At 35.5% G+C, this 18,324-nt stretch overlaps 1 protein-coding gene across 3 annotated transcripts in view; it reads right to left on the reverse strand.

Annotated features, from left to right (window-relative positions):
• Positions 1–11,535, reverse strand: part of CDH10 (cadherin 10) — a 97,559-nt gene extending 86,024 nt beyond the window's left edge. The window contains exon 1 of one of the 3 annotated variants that reach the window (XM_029961406.1): positions 11,432–11,535. The gene's annotated coding sequence lies outside the window, so the exon portion shown is untranslated. Of the gene's footprint in view, positions 1–7,829; positions 8,023–8,216; positions 8,259–11,431 lie in introns of those variants that run through there. The other 2 variants (XM_029961404.1, XM_008919461.2) reach the window with 2 other exon arrangements.
• Positions 11,536–18,324: the final 6,789 nt, after the last annotated feature.

The raw sequence follows: 18,324 nt of genomic DNA on the forward strand, positions 1-18,324 counted from the left end.
GAACCAGTCACATCACTAAAATCTAAAATGACCCAATAGTCACAGATACCTCTAAGATAAGACTGTCTGGGTGCTTTTCCAGAGATTGAGCTTGAACCATTTAACTGGCAGCTGTGGGTCCACCTAGGCTGCTTTTACGCCATTAGACCTGACTTTCACAGTCTGTTCAAGGGGCAAAACAACCTTAGGCCATACATACATAAGCATTTACTGGTTGGATCTCGATGGCTGCAGCCATGGAGAAAGGAACGAGCAGGTATTTTCTCTCCTGAATGTGCATAACCCAAAATTTAACAAGAACTTACTGCTGCGTTAACACAGGGCTTTTGATCCTGTAATTTAGAAGGCTGAACTACTTTGAGCTTTGCCATTTGTGTTTAACTTCAGCTAAGTGATTGTTGTTAGAAATGAAAACTTAAAAGCTCACTGGTACATGACTGTTTGTAAATTCAGTTCTAAAACACAATACAACAAACATCATTTAAACTTCTGAATGTGGTGAAATGCAATTATGCTGTTACTTTTTTTTTTTAAACCCAAACTTCTCATTTCAGAACTTAAATTATTTCTCCTTCTTTGTCACAAAATTTTAGGTATGCAGTTTGGAATATCTCAAGCCTAGTGACCTTTCTTAGTCACATTGTAGATTCCTAAATTTTCTTGAAGATTTATGCCCATCAAAACTTTAAAGGGATTATTACTATAATGCACTATACCTTAGGTCTTCTTTTGTTTCTAATTCTCATTATTCTGACCTCAAAAGAAAGCTAGAGGAAACCAAGACACAATAAAGGTATATTCACAAATAGCACAAGTATTTCAGAGTGGTTCAGATGCCTTACTAACCAAGGATAGAAAGAAGAAATGTATGATTTTGTCTTATTTTTCCATCCTGTACGTATATTCCACATATATATATAAATTTTAGAGAGGATGTCAGTTTCTTCTGACCATCAGAATGATTAAAAACTGTCTAAATAATATAAACAAATAATTTTCACCTGAAGAAAGATTTTCTCAAATTAATTAGGCAAATCAGGGTACTACTTCATTTGAAAACACTTAAGAAGGGAAATTTGAAGTAATTGTATAAGCTAGAAAAAAAGAATGTATTTTATAAGAGTACTATTACAGAGGAAAATCCATTTGAGTATGTATCTGTACACATGCCATTCAGTCGCAACTAGAAGAAAAAAAGTAGATCAAGTCACACATAACACTTTTGCCTTAACTTCTGAATCAGAAGCTTAATAAAATGCCCCTAAGTATTAAGTCATGGAGAGAAGCAATTGTATCTAATATACCTGGGGCTCTGTTCACCCATTTTAATCAAGATGTCAGCTTCAGTGACATCTTCACCACGAGCACCATGCTCTTACTCAAGGGAAAGGGCACATCTCAGCACACTAATGACAGAAAAAACTTTGTCCAACAAAGGAACAAAAAAATCACACTTCCCAAAATGGTTCTCACAATAGTGTTCTACATCCTGCTCTTTTATAGACACTACAGATTTCTGCCAAAAGCCTATGGAAACTATCCCAAAGGGAAATAGTATTAGAAGACAAAAATGCTATTTAAAACTTGGCCATAGGAAGTGGGGAGCAGTAGCGTATTTAGGGAACTTGGATGTAATATGCTTAAGCAGATCTTAAACTATATTTCATGTTATAATGAAATGTTTTACTTCTCTAACCTTAAAAGGAAATTGTTTCTTTTGGGTGCAAAATAATTAGGTGTATGCCAGTAATTAATTCAAAAATCGAGGTCTACAGTATTATTTACCATTTAATACAATACTATTTTAATTAAACGTTGCTTTTGCTTTGTTTTTTTTAGCAGAAAGTTATGACAGCAGGCTAGTAGCTCTGGATAGCTTATGTCACAGGATCAAAATTATGATGCAAGAAAAAATAATAATAGCAGACAACAGTATTGACATCTAAACAACTTTTCTGTACTAAATGAAATAAAAAAATTAGAAGATATCTGTACTCATAATGAACATATGATCTATAACATGATATAAACTTTTGGTGAAGGGTTATTTGCATAATTTGCTATTAAAATTTATGTACAGGTGGAGAGGAAATAAGAACTGAAGTACTGTCATTCTCTTGCTTCAATTCATCATGTTTGGGGATTTTTTTTGTTTTAAACACATTTTGCCTATTTCTTTCTTTATATTCTTTCTATTTTTCTTGGATTTTCTTTTTCAATTATTTTTATAATCTGACAATCCAGATCATCTTCTAAATAACCCCTACATTAAAAAAAACAACTAACAGTAACTTAAGAATTAAATCTTATCAATCTGATTAGCATATGCAAACTTCTAGTAAATGTATTACTTATAATTTTCATAATGGAGAGAATCAATGACATTTTTTTAGAGTCATAGGAAACATTGGATTGGAAGGGACCTGAAAGACCTCCAGTTCCAACCCTCACTTGCCATAAGCAGTGATACCATCCACTAGGCAGGTGGCTCAAAGGCCCATCCAACCTGGCCTTGAACACTTCAAGGGATAGGGCATCCATAACTTCTCTGGGTAATTTGTTCCTATGCCTCACAAGCTTTTGAATAAAGAATTTCTTCTTAACATCTAATCTAAATGTCTACTTTTAACTAATTTTCAAGTAACACACAAATAGAATCAATGTGCATTTATATTTCCCAGTTCCACTCCCTGTGAAAAAGACATCAGGAAAATGGCAGGTCCCTATTTGTAAGAGAAAGAAGTTTTAAACATTTACGGGATAATTTTTCTTAGAATCCTTAGAAGCACAATAAACTTGATCATTCTCCCTCTATCCTGAATATTACTTCCAAACAGTTACACATACCTTGGGTTCTTACATCTTTTCTCACCCTCATTTAAAAACTCAAAAATTTTCTCCATGTATTTTACCTTATGTGTAAGATATGAAACATGGTCAAAACTCTCTTTGATTCCAGCAGAAGTAAGACTTGGCTGTGATACTTAGAGGAACCAGTGACAGAATGCACAGCATCTAAGTTTCCTAGACACAGGTTTATCTGTTTATTTGTGTTTGCTCTTGGAGTAGCATTCACTAAATAAGTGTAAATATCATTTGAACTACTGAAGTGTGGTAGACACACGTACCCAATAAGACTTCAATTATATATATATTTTATGGTAGTTTAGAGTAGAAAAAATAATAGTCCTCTTCAACATTGCATTTTGAGCCTTGCTCATAGTGCTTCAAATTACATTGGTATCCATTCTTTGTGTCCTAAAAATTTGGATATTATAGGACTGTAAAGTTCATGAGGATTGCACTCATCTTTGACGATTGTGATCTGATCTAGCTAAGTGACGGTATGTTCGTGTTCTTTATGTTGTAATGCAAAGCACTGCAATAGGATGATACAATAAAACCAATCTCTAATGTGATAAGTGATGGAATATAAACAATAAAATCACAAAACATACATCTTTCATACAGGTATCTCATATCATACACGGTTCTTCATGAGAAAATATTTGGAGAGGTTTTTTTATTTTTGTAAAACACAGAAGAACACAGTTACAGCTTTTGAGCAACAGAACTCTGGAAATAGCTATTTACAAATAATGTTTTGAATCATTACCTTTTCATAAACACACACACATGCCCTCTTCCCTACATGATTCCTTACTCTTTGAATATGATTCATTATTCACTTTGATTTACGATTGAGAGATGTTGTAATGAATTTATAAATAAAAGCATTATGTAAAGAACGATGTACATGTGGGAATAATATTAAAAAGGACACCTGCCATGTTGCTTTTCATTGTACCCAGTTAACTTCCTAAATCTCTGTATTCCCCTGATGCAGCCTGTTGGTACAGATATTAGCAGACTTGAGTTTGCATCCCAGAGCAGATGTCCTGTGACAGTACAAGCTGGGGAGAACCTCTGAGGTGTTGCTAGAACTTTATGTCTCCTGCTGGACACACTTCTTTAACAAACAAGTGATAAACATTATCTATTTCATATACGTTCATAAAAGCAAGAAACAGTAGTGGGAGCTTACAGAAAAAGTCAAGTAATAAAATGCTGAGATAAATTAAGAAAAAAACTTTTACAGTATTCTGATTGCTAGAATGCAATCCCTATACCAGCTAAAGGTTGTCCCTGTTTTACCTCTACTGTACACACACACACACACACACACACATATTTGAGGTAATTGTCTCTGACATTTAATAATCAGGAAGATTGCATGTAAAAAGAAATGTGTATAAAGCTTCACCTGGCAGATTTTTGGCAGATCCTCCACATATTAAAAAATAGACTGATAAACCAATAAAGAGAACATACAAGCTCAGTAGCCTTTGGTTGGGTGGTGTTCTGGCTTCCCACCAGATGAAAACAGAGCAAGGAAAAGAGCAGTGCGCAGGTCCAGTTGATTTTTTTCTTCTGTGTGCAGTAATGCAGCCTGTTAACACATTTAGCTCCCTAGAGATGATGATTTTTCCTATTGCTCTGCTGTAAAGTTGTTAACCCACAGAAACAGACATGTTAGAGAATTCACACCAAGGATTCAAAGCTGAAGAGCTGTAAATCCAGGGAGCTAAAAACAAGCAACTTTTAACATAGGAGTACCTCTTGGCCTGAAGAGAGATTTGGGGAACATTTAGAGCTCACCTTACCACTGTTTCTTCTTTTTTTTCTTTTTTTTTTGGCTTTCAAGTTTTTCCAGAAATTGGACAATAGAGGAAGTACGGGTTTTTTATCAAAAAGCACGTGTTCATATTAGTAGATCTGAAGGTACAGGATGTGCAGTGTGAGTGTTGTTTAGTCAATCAATATTTCAGTGAACTGTACCTCTAGTTTCTACGGTCTTTTATTGATAGTTCCAAACTATCTGGAGAAATTGAAAGCATGTTATGATGGGGCATCCTTAGGTGCAGTGAAGTCTCTCTTCATAATGTTCTACTCAGGCATATTTTAAACTGCTCATAAGAAAACAGCTTATATTCTTTTAATTTCAATTTTCCTCCTTTACAATAAATGATACATCGAATAGTATGTTATTAAAAAGCTCATAGCAGAATGTTTCTTAAACCCTTATTTTCTGCCCAAATAATCAGTGTTTTGCTTCCATTTCTGTCTGCCACATAATATTGAAGAATTAACTATACAGTAGATTTTTTTCGATTTATGATGGACATAATGTGACCTTAAAGTACCTTGGTGTTTACGAACTTGATTTCAAGTGATAATAATTAATCAATTAAAATAATGTTATCATAACCCTACATTCATCCTATTACTACTATTCAACAGTATTTCAATCTTCATTTGACCCCCCTGTACTAGTGCTGCAACCCAGTGGTGTGATAGGGTACAACATTATTCTTCTTTGACCTGCAATCTGCCTGTAAATATGGTTAACAGACCTAGCAACTAAGTCACCTGCATAGAATTATCCAGATGAGACAGGCTCTATTTCATTCACATGTTTCCTTGGGAAATCACGTTGAGATCAGGAAATTATTCTCTCAGAATCAGAGGCAGATATTATTTTCAAATTACATTTTCTTACTTTTCCATTTAATTATTTAACAAGAAAAAAACCTTATATTAGTCAGCTGAAATTTGTATACTGCTTTGCATGTATAAATGTGTATTTTATGAATATGTCTCTACATTTAATTATGTGTTCATTTGCTGCCACATATAACATTATTTTCGTGTGTTTTTCAACTGCAACTAGGCACAGAAAAGAACAGTAACCACAGTGTCTACTGTGAGCACATTTCAGTATTTCATCAGTTTCTTCACAGATCCTTTGTCTACTGAAAACATGCAAGTACGAAGTTTTAGTCTATCTACACTAATTTACTCTAAAGCAAAACCAACAAAACTGTTTAAGAATATATAAGGTCCTACATGTATACTCTTTAAGATGTATTTTGCTATTTTCTTTTCCGTGAACTGTTACAAAGCATTATGAATATAAAAGGGTTGGCAAGGCAAGCAGCCAACACATATTTTCCAATGCTATCCAAAGTAACAAAAAATCAAATAATCAGAACCAGTTTCAAGCTTAAATATATGCCTTATAGTCAGTACTCTTCAGACATTTCAAAGTTCCTACTTGAGTGTACAAAATTGTCTTGACACCACACATAAAAAACCAGAGAGAAATCTAACCTAAAATTAACAGAAGCTACTAAAGAAATGATCTCACCTCTTCATTCAAACTTTTATGTAACAAAGTATATAAAAATATGAGAAGACTCTCTCAGGCACAAATTAGATTAACAGTTTATAATCCAAGAAGTATTCCTCTCTTGACATAAACCCATATTGACTCCACAAAACTGTTTTTCAACTCCTGAGGAAGACAGCTTATGTTTCCTTCTTGCTTTTCTTAGTTCCCTAAGTTCCTTCTTTCTTTTCCTCCTCTGAAACAGCACAGATTACTATTAAATTCAAAAAGTAAACAATTAACATAAAAGTTTGAGTAACTGGAAAAATCTCAATAAATGCTTGTACCAGACTCATAATATCCCCAATAAACAGCATATTTAAAAAGGATTTAGAGATTCAGAAGTATGTTCCAGTCTCCCACTCTCTGCTTTTCCCCTCCAGTAATGTCACCATGTATATTTAAAGCCTACTATCTTTAAAAAAAAAACCCAACAAAAACCCACAATTTTCTACAAACCTGCTTCCTCACCCTGTGCACATACACACCCATATATGCATATACACAAACATGCACAACAAGTTGTATAACTCAAAAAATACCTTAAAAGCAATGGGAACGCAGTTGGGATAATACAGATGCTTTTACTGAAATGAAAGATGAAGATTATAGGCAACAGCGATGATAGGTCAGTTTTAAAATGCTGGTTGCTACTTGTCACTGACTGCACGTGCAGATGCATTCTCCTAAGCCGAAGGACTGCTAGAGTTCTACAGCTGCAAGTAGACTCATGTACAGTATTAGCCTATTGAAAATTCCTAACACAGCTGACAATGCCATCAATAGTTAGTAGTTGGAAGCATGGATTTAGACTTGTATTGTGCTGCATTAATTTAACACCACATCAAATATGGATTTTATTGCAGCAGTGACAATAAATGCTCACACAGGTGTAGACTAAATTTTTCCTCCCTCCACCTTTTCCTTTCTTCCCCCTCCTTTTCTCTTCTCCCTCCACTCCCTCTTTACTGAAATGTCAAGCCAGGCGATATTTTCCCCATTTGCATGCATATAGCTCTGTACAGATATTTGAAATATTTCCTGTATTCACTCTGCTATCCCTCTCCACAGGGATTTCCTTCATAAGAAGCATTTGCTGCGAGTGTGAGTGTGGATAATTTTTCTGAAATTCAGTTCAGGGCAGAACGAATAACAGTGAAAGCTGCAACAGACTTGCACAGGTATACAGTCAGTGAGGGCACATATGTGTATGTCTCATGCTATGTTCATAACTGTTACACTACAAAAAACTGTGCTTTTTTCAATTCAATCACTATTGTTCCCCCCACACTGAATTTGCAAGAACTGAATACAGATGGAAACTGCTACTTAAAAGAGAGCCTGCTTGCTAGGAGAAAAAAAAACCATAAAATGCTTAGTGTTTCAATCTTGAATACATATGATATTGGTTTAATTTGAGGAGCGAATGCACAATAGTTATTTCCTATCCCTTGTGTCATTACTTCTGACACATATTTATAAGATGTAAAAAGTTCTATATAGTAGAACAAATATATGAATTGCATTAAACACCATGCTGTAGCTTGTGCTATAATAATTATAGTAATATCAATAGAAAGAAAATAAGAAAGGTTCCTACCTTTTATTCTGCTTCTGAGAAAGTCCACCCCAACCAAATGAAAAACGAGCTATTAGAGTCCTTTTTTTTGGGTCGGTTTTCTCCTGTTATTTTTTAAGACTGATCCTACTTGGATCTAACTCAGGCTTTTTCTCCCAGCATCACTTAACTCTGGACAGTCGGGAACCAAAGCTAAGGGGGAGCTCTCCCTCCGACTGGCTTTCATTCAGAGCTCCAGATTGGGGGGGGGGGGGAAGGAACACCACCACACACACACACAGCGTGCCCAGATACACACACACACACACACACACACACATACACACACACACACACACACGCTGTCACTCTCTCTCCGAGGAGGGGAGCGGGAGAGAGAGGCGCTGCTGACAGAGCCGCAGCACTTACCCTGGGAAGGTTGGAGATCGGGGAAGTGCAGGCTTTTCCGAGCACACAGTGATTTGCAAGTGAATGCGGTGGGAGGGTACAGCAAACGGAAAGCTTTTTTTGTTAAAGCCTGTCGCCCTCTCTTCACTGCCAGAATGGTTCTCTGGTTTTGAAGTCTAAGCCTCATCTGCTTAGCTTGTCGTACTAATGAATACTGAAAACACCTCCGCTTTTTGTGATGTGTATTTCTTGATTAAATATAACCACTTTACTGTATCACCAGTGATCTTACAGCAATGTTTATTAAATATATATATGTACATATTTTAAAAAATAGCATGCTGCTAAGTTAAATGAAATACTTGGAGGGCTCAGAAGAAACCAGAGAGTAATTTTGTTTATTAAACTGCTTTTCCTATTAGATCAGAAACATTTTGTGATTCTGAGATTTTTCCTCATACTTCACTATTTTGCATTATGATTAATACAAAACAAGACAGGTTCATATAAAATTAGGTATTTTCACATTTCCAGAGGTTATAAAAAAAATTCAGCATCACTATTAATTCCCCATAATATTTGCACCTTTTGATACTTGTGATACCTCTTTTTATTTCAGTCACTGTATTTGGAATTCACATTTTGCAATGTGTTTCTTTTCATCAAGTTAATCTGAGTGGGTTTCATGTTTCTAATACAGCAAATTGGACTTAGCACAATCCTCCTTGGATCATATCAAGTTCAATCCTTTCATTGTGATACTGTAGAGGGTTATGTGTACATTAGTTAGAAGAGATTTAACAAATAGTCACATAAGATTAAACCAATGGATGTCAGTATTGCTCTATCTAAGAAGTGTCATAAGGGACTTTCTCTGGTTGTAGAAAAGTCTTCCAAAAAAAGAAAAAAACATAACCAAATTCTCTTAAAATAGAAGCTGAAAAATGTATTTGGGAGTGAGGAAGAAAGTTACAGTGAAAACTATTTCATTGTTAGAAAATCTAATACAGAAATAGACTACTGACTGTTGTTAGGTTGCTCAGTGTTACCTATTCTGCTTGTTCTCAGCTTCTGTCAGGAGAAAAGACAACAAAAAAAAGAAAGGTAAGATCCTTATCATGACTGGTATCACTTCCTAATGTAACCAGCTGCTGTTGCTTTCTCTTATTTGTAATAATTAGGAGGAACAGAAATGACCCATCACCTAAGCACAACCTTTTGGCAGATGAGCAAGTCAGCATTTAAGCAACATGATATACCAGCATATGAAGACATCATCTGGAGATAGAAACATGTAAAGTAGCAAAAACCCAAGAGGAAGGGCAGGGGGAGTATCGTTTTACTGCCATATATGAAAAGATTTGTTTCTGAAAAAATTATCTACTGTCACAGCTTTTTAATCTTTCAAGGAAAGCAATTAAATTCATTGCTTTTCACTGTACTTGGTACATAAATACACAGTGCCATGTATAAAACTTCTGTAAAAAGAATTCTTTCCTTCTCCCTTTCTCATTGTTGTATCAATATAAAAATCAGAACTGCCGTATGTCCATCTGCTCCTGGTTTCCAAAGACTTTCATTCTCAGTCCTTTCAGAGGAAAGGAGAAGGCTGCAGAATCTAACTCTGGAGCTTCCTAGTCTCTGACAGAATTTGATATTGCGCTATGTAAAGACACATTCACAGTTCCCAGTAATCAATTTAGAACTGACAATATTGAGACATCTATGCTCTCTTCCAAGTTTACCCATTTATTTGTGCAAAACTGGAAATGTAAGATTTTTTTATTTTGAACAAACCCTATCACATTGGTCTGAAAGTAAAGTTCACGGTACTTTTTTTTCTGAAAGTACCAACTGTGCTTTTGTCTCCTAAAATATTAGAACTAAGCTTTGAATCCATAGTGGAAAGCTGACGATTGTCTTAGAATAAAATGTTCACTTTCATTTTGGTATTACCAACAAATTAAATTATTGTGAAGGGAGACATAAATATGTGGAAATATATGGAAACGTGAAACATGGCTTGGAAATAGCTTTTTAAAGCTGGACTGCTTTGGACAATGAACAGAATATTAAGTGTTAAATATCAAGTTAAAAAATTCAGTTCCTTTTAACATTTTCTCTTCTGTCATTTAAGTTGCAACCAGGAAGTAGGTAATAAATGACAATTTTTGTATATACACAAAAGTCTATCCTACACAAGCGCACACGCACACACACACACACACACACACAGAGGGAGAGGGAGACATAACTATGCCACATTCTGAAGTCAAAGAAAATAAATGGTCTAGTGGAATTATTCTGGAACAAGAAAGTCAGAGACCATGAATGTGTACTTACTCCCTTTTCTGCAAAGCATTTTGGTATATTTCTTTTAGGGTTTTATTCAGCTAGAGTGAACCTATCTTATCTTAGACATATATTAATTTATTCTGGCATAGTTACTGCAAGTCACACTTGCACCCTTAAACTAGACTGACTTTGGGAGTTAAGGTTTAACTCTAGAAAAGCCATACTTTGTCATGAACTCTTGTTTCTGTTGATATGGTCAGTTGCTTAAAATCCAGTATCTATGTATACTGAATAGTATAGATGCACATGGGCATCTAAGGCAAAACAGTTATTCAACCATATACTTATTCATACACATGACAGTAACTTTAAAACAAGGTGGCATCATAACCTATTTTTTAACACTGCTTAATAATTCCCATTAGAAGAATCCTTTTAGAGTTGCTTATAAATTTACCAAACAAATTATTTAGGATTAAATTTTCTACACTGATGGTCTGCCTTGGGCAGAAATAATTTAAAAACATTTCAACCAAAATGATACTGAAATTTCAGAGAATCAAGAAAAATTATAAAGCTGAAATTTTCTCACAGCAATAAAACAACATTCATGCTTTGAAGGCAGAATGTGAAACTCCACGGGGTACAGCTGGCCTTTGAATCAGAGAAGCTTACCAATGGTGACAGATTAGGTCAAGGAGCATTAAAATAAAGAAAGAGTGGTTGGAGCAGAGGGAGCAGAGGCTGGAGGATGCATTCTTCTTGACCAGCAAAGAGAAAAAAAAGCAACAACATATTTCTGATAAAGAAACAAGAAGGAAGAAACAGTGGTGGAACAGGGGGAAGGAGACTGAACAAGGAAACTTGCAGTGGGGAGGGAGGGAAGGGCAAAAAAAGAAGCACGCAAGATAAAATTTCAGAAAGAGAGATAAAGACCTTACCAGGGACTGTAACATTGCTTTTTTCCATCTCTGTCTTCAAGGTAGGCAGTTTTATCCTCTGAAGTGATATATCTAGTATAACACCTACTCAGACTGCAGTGGAGACGCTTTTCTTGCTTTTCATTTCTGGTTGCAATACTGGCAGAGATCCAATAAGCCAACAGTTGCATTTTTAGGAAGATGAAAAGGTATATGAAAGATGAGAAAGAAAATATGTGGAATTAGACCCAGTATTTTCCTAAGCATTGCTATTGGCAAATCTTTGTCAAACTACTGCAATTCTCTCCACTCAATGTTGGCTCACATGGAGTATGAGAGCACATTAGTAGTTTCATGAGCTCATGAAATAGTGATCAATGTGGTGCTTGTAAAGACTCCAAACCTAGCAATGAGTTGTATGTAACCTGATGATGCTATTTCTCCATAGTTTTATTGTGTATTTGATATATTTTTAACCTCTGTAAAACTGTACATAGAAACCTAGGAATAAAACTCAAGTACTCCAAAATTAGCAAAGGCCAAAATTGCTTGTTAATGGTAAATAAAGTTAAAAAAAATTAAAAATATTATAATGCATATATGAAAATAAGTCAATTTATTGCACACATCTCCTAATCACTTTCCATCTCCATTCATAAACTTCAAAAGCACCCTTCCTTAATGTACTGGAAGAACTGGTCTACAGGTAAATCACAACATGGAAATAGTTGTCTAGAAAATATTGTCTTTTGTAGTGTTGAAGCCAGAAAAATTGCCATAAACTACACTGAATAATGACATTGAAGCAGAATTTTTATTAAAGAAAATATGTGCCTTTAATACAATAATATACCAAAATATCATTGTTCTTGTGCACCTCATGTTAGCTGCAGGATAAGCAAATAATTTTAACATTTCCCTAAGTTCTGCATGTTTGAATCTGAAGTCTTAGTAGCCTTACAATGATTGCATACACATCAGCATATGAAATGTTTACTATTTATTCTTGAAATGACCAAGAATGTACTAGGTACTTAGGTATGAAATATAGTTGGAGGCCACTAGTTAGTGGTATATGTCAGGGATCAATATTGGGTACAATGCTGTTGAACATTTTCATTAATGGTCTGAGTGTACCCTCAACCAGTCTGCTGCTGACACCAAACTGGGAGGAGTGGCTGATGTACCAGAAGGTCATGCTACCATCCAGAGAGACCTCAACAGGCTGGAGAAATGACTGACAGGAACCTCATGAAGTTCAACAATGTGAAGTGCAAAGTCATGCATCTGGGGAGGAACAGCCCCAGGCACCAATATATGCTGAGGGCTGACCAGCCGGAAAGCAGCTTGGCAGAAAAAGACCTGGTGGTTCAGCGGGACACCAGGCTGAACATGAGCCAGCAACGTGCCCTTTCTCCAAACAGGTTAATGGCTGCATTAGGCAAAATACTGCCAGTAGGTCAAGGGAGGAGATTCTTCCTCTCTGCTCAACACTGATGAGGCCACGCCTGGAGTCCTGTGTCCAGTTTTCCAGTACAAAAGAGACATGGACATACTGGAGAGAGTCCAGCAAAGAATGATTAAGGGACCGGAGCACCTCGCATATGAGGAAAGGTTGAGAGAGCTGAAGTTCTTCACACTAGAGGAGAGAAGGTGCAGGCGGATCTTGTCAGTGCACACAAATACCTGAAGGGAGGGTGCAAAGAGGACAGAGCCAGGCTCTTTTCTGAGTTGCCCAGTAACAGAACCAGAGACAATGGGTACAAAACGAAATGCAAGAGGTTCTCTGAACAGCTAGAAACACTTTTTTAGTGTGAGGGTGATTGAGCACTGGCACAGGTTGTGTAGATGGTTGTGAGTCTCCATCCTTGAAGATATTGAAAGCTGTCTAAACACAGTCCTGGGAAACTGAGTCTAGATGGTTTTTCCTGAGCTGAACTGAGTTGGACAAGACAACCTCCAGAGGTCTCTACAACCACAACCATTCAGTGATTCTGTGAGAACACACAGACAAAAATATGGGAAAAGAATGACATTAAATAGTAGAGAGAAGTGGTGGTAACAAAGGAGTAGAGGTTCCCATGTCAAACAATCTTAGTAAAGTGAAGGAATACATAGACAGTACGAGGAATAAAAGGCTGCTCATAAAGGAAGGAGGAGCAAAATATTTCACAGTACATGCATTAAGAAATAAAAAAAATCCGACAGAACAGTACCCGGTCCAAAATGTTACTCTTCTAAAAGTAAATCACCTCTCCATTCAGTTCAGTAGTGTTCGTACCAGCTACTGCTCTAAAAATACCACCATTCCCTTTAATTCTCCAAGTAGTCTCAGCAATGTCTTACAATACCCCAACTTCTGTTATAAATCCCCTTTTATCTACTGTGATAGGTAAAAAACCCAAGATAGTTATTTGACTTCTTTGAGTTTCTGGCATCTCATTTTAACCAAAACACATACCCTTTATTGCAGTTATTTAAAGCCATAAGTAACTGCCTCCAAAGAATCAAATAGCCATTCTTTCATTTGTCGCAGTTATTCCATAGTGCACACATCCTGGCATCTGCTAAAACTCTTCTATTTTTATAAATCACCTGCCCTCCTACTCTTCTATCTTAGAGTGAATATTTTCTGTTGATACAAGTGAATTTTAGTACAATAAACAAAAAAAATTTATAGTTACCTAGAAAACATCCATAAACATGGGTTTATGTTCCATTTAAAAAGAGAATATAATTCATACAGAAGACTACATGCGGAAAAGATTAAATTACTAAGAAGAATGTCAATAAAACATCTATATTGTATAAAAAGTTTGTCTATGGTTTACTTAATGATTATGGAAAAAAATTTATAACAACCATAGAGACAAATCTTTATGGATTGGTAGAAGTCTTCAAATCACCCATCACTTCTTTAGAATTTAGAACAGACAGACTACTTTTATGAAATAATGCTGTATTAATACAAGCAAGCAGATGTCTTTTGATAGAACAGATACCCTCTGATTTAGACAAAAATTATTTCTGTATAATTATATGAAAATACATATGACAAAAGATATCTTTACTTGACTTCACTAAAATTGTTCTGTGGATTTCCCCTTTTCAAGTCAGCTGGTTGTTTGTTATTTTTCTGTTAGTACTGGTTTGTGCATTGTTGAGGTTAACTTGCAAATATAAGATGTTTCATGGTGTAAACACAACACTGCAATGCAAGATGTCCTTAGTAATAGTTATGTGAGGGTTACCAGATCCCTCTTTTCCTTGATCTTTCTCTTTCTTAGTTTCCATTCAGTGGTAACCACATCAGAAATGTTAAAAACAATTCCAAAAGCTTGTTGTTTGATTCCCACCTAGCATTAATATGTCTCTCTGCATTCATAAGTAGATGATATTTTTATATTTGGGCTTATTCAGATATTTGCCTTAGTTGCATGGTTTTGATTTAGCTATCATATACCAATGTTTTATACATCTATCTGTCTCTTCAAGTTTATAAGAAGTTTTAGAGTCATTCCACTACACTTAAATAAGAATGCGATGTATACGCAATGGCAAATAAATGAACAAATACACAAGAAATCCTTCCTCCCTTGATAACATATCTGGAAGAACACAGATTAAATGTATCAATTTTGCATTTGGCAAGTGTGATGGTTGTATGTTAAGAACAGCTAAACCGCTAAACAGCTTTAGATCAATTGCTTACACTTGAAAGAAGCTATATTTCCACAGAGAACAAAATCAAGTTAAGCATACATTTTCAGTCTAAATAATACCAGGAATTACATTCGTAGACAAAAACAAACAGTAAACCATAACCCTGTTCAGAAAAAAAGACAAAAATACAAAGAAATGCTCCCTTTCAACATGTGTATAACATGTAGCTTCATAACATTTGAATTCAGAGACTTAGGGATATTTTAAGCTCCTTATTCATTGAGTTGTTCATATGCAATTAGCAGGATCCACTTTGACTTTTTTCAGCTTTAACAGATTATGAAAAGTGCTACTCTAGTGCTATCCTCTACTTGCCAAGAGATACACCTTCGAGTTAGGCTAGCATATAAGAAGCGAAATAAAGAAAGGATCTGTTCTTATGCTCTCCCTGATATAAGTCAAGATTCCAATGTACAAAGCAGTACTCTTGAGAATTTTTCTTTTATTTCCAAAGAACCTATCTCAAAGAGAATGACAAATAGAGGCCACAAGTTAGACAAAGAAAAAATACAACAAAAACAATCCTCCCAGCTCCAAATCTTTCTTAACAGGTCTTAAGTGATTTGCAGTTACCAAGTCCAGCTGCAACCAGCAGGTCTGGAAGTTCAATTTGTAGTCTTTCCTGATTCTTCCGTTTGCACCTACAGATTCTGCCAACAGGAATCAGCCATGTGCTTGTACTCCACCTTTACTTTGAAACACCTCCTTAGTAGAGCTTATACTAGGGACTGGATGAGAATTCTGACTGACAATACAAAACTATGTAACAGCAGAGGTAATTTTTTTTCCTTTTTTTGTTAGAACTGGTTCAGATATCTGTTCTTTTACATATTCTATTTACAAGAACATGTAGGGGGGAATGACTTCAAACTGAGACTAGGTTTAGATTAGATATTAGGAAAAAATTCTTAACTGTGAGGATGGTGAGGTGCTAGAACAGGTTGTCCAGAAAGGCTGTGGATGCCCCATCCCTTGAAGCGTACAGGACCAGGTTGGATGGAGCTCTTTGCAACCTGGTCACATGGAGTGACCTAGCCCATGGCACGGGGTTTGGAACTAGATGATTTTTAAGGTCCCTTCCCAAGCTGAACCACTCTATGATTTTATAATTCTTGATTTGCAAGCCTAAGCATATTTAGTCTCTTCTTTGATATCTATAGTTGCACAAGGAAAAACTTCATAGTTAGAGAGAGGGAAGCTGTCTAACAACAGAAAAGTGATGTGGCATTGAATGTTTTATATCCTACTAAAAATAACAGTAATGATAAGTCCCCTGTGGAAGATCAACCTGGGCTTTTCCAAATAATTAAAAAAAATATTTCTATCCATTCTAGACAGTCTGGACAATAATCTAGTTTACTTTTGAGAATAGGCAGAGGGGGACTTCACTGTATAATTTCTTACTACCAAAGCTCAAAGAGAAAACCAGATGTTTCCGTTCATACACTTAAAATACATGCATTTAAACACTACAGAAGTGATAAGACAGAACCTAGGGTCTTTAACAAAAAGTAAATCAGATTGACAAAATGCAAATCAAATACTTCCAGGTTCTGCTTATAGCTATTACATACAAGTCCAATATCATATGTAGTCCAACATCCAGATGTAAGAACTGAGACATTGGTAGTAAATTGACATAGCTTCACCTCCTGATGAAGTCTAGATAGCTAAAAGTAGAAATAGATAAAAACTTATCCTTAATTAGGATATGATGTGAACAGCAAATGATTCTCTCTTAATTTTGGGAAGAAAAGGTTGAATCCTTTCAATTATTGCTGTCACTGTTGAAAGTTCAATTTTATATTTCAGACTCACATATTGTATGCGATCAGTGGTATTAGAATGAATTCCAGAACTGTCATGATTAAAGCCAAAAAAATTTGGCAAAAATTCATGTAACAGCAATTTGTAGATGAATCAAAAATAAATGAAATTAGGACATTGTAGAACTTCAACAAATTTTTTTTAAAAATCATTTTATTCTAGTACCTGAAAATGGCATGCACATCTCTTAGGACACAATATGACAGTAGTGATTGTCTTATTGACAGTGTCAGAGTTCTCCTAGACTTCCCAGGATCTGGCCCAATGATTAACAAAAGGGTTAAAGAGGAGGACTGCTACATATTGAAACTAATTATTAATTTTTTCAGTGTGAAATCTTATTCTGAGAAATGTGATGTTCATAATGTGGAGGCAGTCAAGATGCTCAGTAAGTGCTGTTTTCAATGGAATGTATAATTATTACTAGAAATTTTTATCTATGCTTAAAGCATACATCTAGGAGGTAGAAAGTATCAGTAATAATTGATTTCTTATGTTTTAATTATAAGTATATCAAAACCAAATCAGCTAATATTCCATAGAAATTTGTTCCTCTTCTACTAGAAGTCAAATACAGGTTTTATACATTTGAATTAATTAAACTCCAGTATTCTGTCATATTGAAAACTATTTCTTGGTCTGATATTTTAGCTGTCCCTCATTGGAATTCTTGGACCAGACCTTCCATCTACATCCCACCAAATGTTCCCACCGTGACCTATTCTGCATTTTCAGCCCAGGATAGTATCTTCAGTATTTACTGACTTCATCATCAGAAGTTTTTGAGTTGCTTATATTTTGACAGAGACCTCAAGAAGTTAGTACACAACAGGGTGAGACTCCAAATGCAATCAGATAGTCTGCAAAGAAACAAGGCAGACAATGGGTGAAAAAGAAATAATGTAAAATTGGTTCACAATTTCAACTGGGACTGAAATTAAAAATTTCTGTTGCCTAGGCTGATCCAATTTGGCAATATAGTGGCTTCATCCTTACCTAAAAGGCTGTAGTGTTCTTCCTTTCTGCTTGGACTGTCATGTGATCTGGCTTTTTCACATGTAATGACAAATTTCTCCTCAGAAGGATATCCATAAGGCCATTACTGCCCCTGATAGTTTTCAAGAAACTGAAACATCAAGAGATGTTAAATACTCTGCTCCCTGACACTTATGTTAGACCATGGTAGTGTGAGGAAGAGTCTTATTGGTCCCATTAGACTGACGGAACTGTCCTCTACAAATGCCTCTCTTTGTTTTCTTGTGCACTAATAGGATAAATAATCCTAGAAAAGTTGTGCTTGCAATAGAGACTAATTAAAAGTGTTTCTAACTCAAGATTTGAAGATAATATGTCAGAATAAATAG

The sequence above is a fragment of the Manacus vitellinus genome, unplaced genomic scaffold, assembly GCF_001715985.3.
Source record: "Manacus vitellinus isolate BGI_N305 unplaced genomic scaffold, ASM171598v3 scaffold_33_pilon, whole genome shotgun sequence".
NCBI classification, from domain to species: Eukaryota; Metazoa; Chordata; class Aves; order Passeriformes; family Pipridae; genus Manacus; species Manacus vitellinus.